Genomic DNA, 5,204 nt, shown 5'->3' with positions numbered 1-5,204 from the left:
CATTTCTTACAACAGGGAGAGCTGTGATAGATGTGCAAAAAGGAGAATTAATAATGAGAGTCAATGATAAAGAAGTAACATTTAATATTGTAAAAGCTATGAAATATCCTGCAATAGAAAAAGATAATGAATGTTTTAGGATGGAAGTTACTGATTATCTCAGTAATGAGAAATTTAAGTGTTTGAAGAAAAATTAAGGCAAGATGAGTATTATGAGTTTGAAAATGAAATAAAAGAAGAGTATTTAGATTATGTTCAAGACAAATTTGAAACTTTAGACTTGTTAGAAAATGATAATAAAAATCTTATTCCTTCAAGTATTAAACCATCTAAACTTAAACTGAAAGTATTACCTGCCCATTTAAAATATGTGTTTTTAGCATATTCATCTACATTGCATGTTATATCTTCTGATTTAACTAAAAATTAAGAACAAAAATTAGTACAAATGTTGAAAAGATATAAAAAGGCCTTTGAATGGACTTTAACAAGAATTAAAGGAACCAGTCCTTCAATTGTATGCACAGAATTCTATTAGATGAACAATACAGAACTAAAGCTGATCCTCAGAGGAGATTAAACCCAATAATGAAAGAAGTTGTTAAAAAAAATCTTAAAATAGTTAGATGCTAGAATTATATATTCTATTTCAGATAGTGTTTCGGTAAGTCCAATTCACTGTATTCCAAAGAGAGGAGGAGTGACGTTGAAGTAAATGAAAAAAATGATCTAATTCCAATAAGATAAGTTACTGGTTGGTGAATTTATATAGACTATAGAAAATTAAACATGGCCACCAAAAAAAATCACTTCTCTTTACCCTTTCTAGACCAAATGTTAGATAGATTGGCTGGAAACAAATATTACTGCTTTCTTGATGGATATACTAGGTATCACTAAATTCTAATTGCTCTTGAGGACCAAGAGAAAACAACATTTATAAGCCGTTACGGAACATTTACTTTTTTTAGAATGCCTTTTGGACTATGTAATGCACCTGCGATATTTCAAAGATGTATGATGTCAATTTTTAGTTATTTAATTGAACATGGAATGGAAGTATTTATGTATAATTTTTCTGTATTCGAGACTTCATTTGAATTATGCTAAAAAATTTTAAAAGTTCTGGAAGTACGTGAAAAAATCAATCTAGTATTAAATTAGAAAAAAAATGTCAATTTATGGTTGTAGGAGGAATTGTACTTGGGCATAAAATTTCTAAAAATGACATGGAAGTAGCATCTGCAAAAATTCAAGTTATTGAGAAATTACCACCTCCTACTACAGTTAGAGGGGCAAGAAGTTTTCAAGGACATGTTGGTTTCTACAGACGCTATATAAAAATTTTTTCAAAAATAACTAAGTTATTATGCCAACTTTTAGAAAAAGATACAAAATTTGATTTTAATGAGGAATGCATAAAAACATTTGAACTTTTACAAGAAAAATTATTCACTGCACCTATAATCCAAATCATTCATATGGTTCGGGAGGGAGATTTATTCGAATGGGGGAAGTATACGACGATTGACAAGCTGGCGACTCCTTTTAAAAATTAAAAAAAGAGAAAAATGAACGGAAACAAAGTTTTTAAAGTAATATATTATGTTAGTAAAACTCTAAACGATGCCCAATATAATTGCACTACTATTGAAAGAGAGTTATTAGCTATAGTCTATGCCTTTGATAAGTTTAGACCATACTTAATTGGAGTAAATGCATGCAGATCATTCTGCTATCAAATATTTGATGCAGAAGGATGCTAAACTAAGATTAATTAGATGGATGCTTCTACTGCAAGAGTTTGATTTTATGGTTTCGTAATTGATAGAAAGGGAAATGATAACCAAATAGCCAATCATTTGTCTAGACTAGAACAAGAAATATTAACTAGTTTTGTAAATGAAATTTTGGACACTTTTCCTGATGAATAATTATATAATATTGATGTAATGAATATATCGTGGTATGCCGATATACTAAATTATATTGTGAGTGATATTCTACCTCCAGTTGTTAAGAATCAACAATTAAAGAAATTTATTTATGATTCAAAATTCTATTTTTGGGATGACCCATATTTACATAAATAGTGTAAAGATCTAATTAATAATTGGTGTGTGCCTAATAATTGAAAGATGTCATGATTTTGAATTTGGAGGACATTTTAGAATAGGTAAAACTGTACATAAAATTTTGTAAGCTGGATTTTATTAGCCTACTCTTTTTAGAGATGTTAATGAATATATTAATAATGAATATATTTTAGAGATGTTAATGAATATATTAAAACATGCGATCGATATCAGCGAGTAGGAAATATTTCTAGAAGAAATGAAATGCCTGTAAATTACACATTGAAAATTGAAATTTTTGATGTGTGTGGATTAGATTTTATGGGACCATTTATGCCTTCATTTAAAAATTTATATATATTACTTGTTGTTGATTATATATCCTAATGGATTGAAGCTATTGTTGTACCTAAATGTGATGCTTTGAGTGTTTCAAAAATTTTAAATAAAAATATTTTTATAAGAAATGGAATGTCGAGAGTGATTATTACGGATAGAGAATCTCATTTTAGGAATAAGAGAATTGAGAAATTGATTAAAAAATATGATATTATGCATAGATTCCTTACTGCTTATCATCGCCAAACGAGTGGTCTAGCAGATATATCAAATCGTGAAAATAAAATGAATTTTAGAAAAAGTTGTAAATCCCTATAAATTGGATTGGTCTGCTAGATTAGATACTACACTATGGGCATACAGAACTGCTTATAAGACACCTTTTGAAATGTCCCCATATAGAATTATTTTTGAAAAAAACATGGCACTTACTAGTAAAATTAAAGCATAAAGCATTTTGAGCTATTAAGGAATTTAATTTTAATCTAAAAGATGCTGGTGAGAAAAGATTATTGCAATTTAATGAACTGAAGGAGATTAGAAATGAAGCATATGATAATGCAAAAATCTATAAAGAGAAAATAAAAATATGGCATCACCGGAAGATTATAAAAAAGAAATTTGAACATGGATAAGAAGTTCTATTATATAATACTAGATTGAGATTATTGAGATTAATTGAGATTATTTTTAGGAAAACTGAAATCTAGATGGTTAGGACCATTCAATGTGATTAAAGTTTATCATTATGGAACTGTAGCTATTAAAGATCCTAAAACTGGGAAGATATTTGAAGTTAATGGACATCAATTGAGAAATTATTATAAAGGGCACACGCCACAATTTAAAGAAATTTTGATGTTGAGTCTTCCTGATTAAATAATGGTATGTCATGCTGACAAAGTTATAAACCAAGCGTTTTGTGAGAGGCAACCCATATATATCTATTTATATATATCTAAATATCTTACTATTTTGTTTAATAAGTGTTTTATATATTAGAAAATAATAATATTTTTGAATCCTACATAATTTTATATATCATAATTTAAAAAAAATATTGGTATTGGAAGAAAAATTGGACTTGAATTGAAACAAAAAATAAGCGATGCAACATTGGCCTCTAGCGCCGACTGTGCCACAATGGGCGCTGACGATTCCAGAATGGGCGCCGACGATGCCCGTCTACACAAGCCATGACACTGACAACTCCATTGGGAGCGCCGACGGTTTCCTGAGTACTTCCTGTGGTTCAGGATGAATTTGACAAACTTTGGGAGAATCACACTTCGAAATAACCGCCTAGAGGTGTTTTTAAAGGCCTGAAAACTGCCTTGGACGACCAGAAACTTCCAAATTTTGAAATTAATGACTTTCAATTCCAAAAATACTTCAAGGTATGGAGTTTTTAATAGAAGAAAGTTTATCAGTTTTGACGCACAGAGATGATACAACAAAGTCATCACGAAGAAGATATTTATCAAGGAGAGAGGCTTTTATCAAGGAGAGAGGCGAGAGGCTTTTTCAATCATAGATTGAGTAATCCAAGTTCACAGATTGAGAAAATCATAGTACAGAGACGTTAGGAAGTTCTATGCTACACTATCGCAACAGTTATTGTACCAGTGGTAAAGGAATTCTATGTTAATTTACATGGAATTACCCAAGGAGTTATCTTCGTTCGAGGTAAGGCTATACTTTTTACTCCACCTCAAATTAATGATTTGTATATGATAGAAAACATGCCAATCTATCATTATACAAATTTTATCCTAACGAGAGATATGTTGCAAGATGTATACCAATTTTTTCTAATGGATGAAAATGATAATTGGGAAATCAGAGATAAGGGATACATTAGTTTCTCTGCTTCGCTGCTTAATCCAATTTCAAAACAATGGGATTTCTTCGTATCTGCCAAACTACTCCCAACCATAAAGATTAGTAGAGTTACAAAAAAAAATTACTCCCAACCATAAAGATTAGTAGAGTTACAAAACAAAATGCAATTTTAAACTATTACATTCAAATGGAAAAGCTCATTGATGTGGGATCAATTATTTTCAAATTTATTATGGGTATTATTATTAATGGGCCTATATATGGACTGGGGCATCCTTCTATAATTTGTTACTTGTTAGTCAATCTTAAGTGCCATATGAAAGTTGTAAGAAAGTATTATTACCCTGGACCCTGGGAACCTAACCGACTTCTTTTTGTAATCGACAAATACAAGAAATTGATGATGCTACTAGAAGATTTAATTTTCCAGCAACAGTGTCCAAAGACTTGATCACGACTTTATTGATGTGTCTGATTTGATTAAGTTGTATAATTATAATATTGAATAATGTTAAAGTCAATTTTGTCAACGCAAGTATACGAATCGCTCGGGCTCTAATAAAGTCCTAGATATCGGTCCCACAAGGAGTGTTTTAGAATCACAGACTAAGACTTTTAGAAAAGCAAGACTTTAATCACAACAACGACGTTCAATTTGCTTATCTGTCATAAATAGGCAATTGAAATAAATCGATAATTTTAATAACTAATAAATAACTAATGATATAAAGCATCATTCTCCTTGTCAAGAAATTATGGTGAATGGTTAAAATGAGTTAGTTCAATTTATACTAAGTCAAATAGGAGCATACATATTCTTTACCCTTTGGTCCAGGCATAAAGAACATTGACTAATCCTATGCTTGGTTACTGATTCTGCGGCTAGGCTGGGAGGATACCGGCTCTCACTTTGGAGCTCCCACGTTCCCCTCACCTAAGGGCTAACAT

Source organism: Phalaenopsis equestris, unplaced genomic scaffold, assembly GCF_001263595.1.
Source record: "Phalaenopsis equestris unplaced genomic scaffold, ASM126359v1 Scaffold000272, whole genome shotgun sequence".
In the NCBI taxonomy this organism is placed as follows: Eukaryota; Viridiplantae; Streptophyta; class Magnoliopsida; order Asparagales; family Orchidaceae; genus Phalaenopsis; species Phalaenopsis equestris.
The sequence above is the reverse complement of the archived record's forward strand: the minus strand, read 5'-3'. Positions refer to the sequence as shown.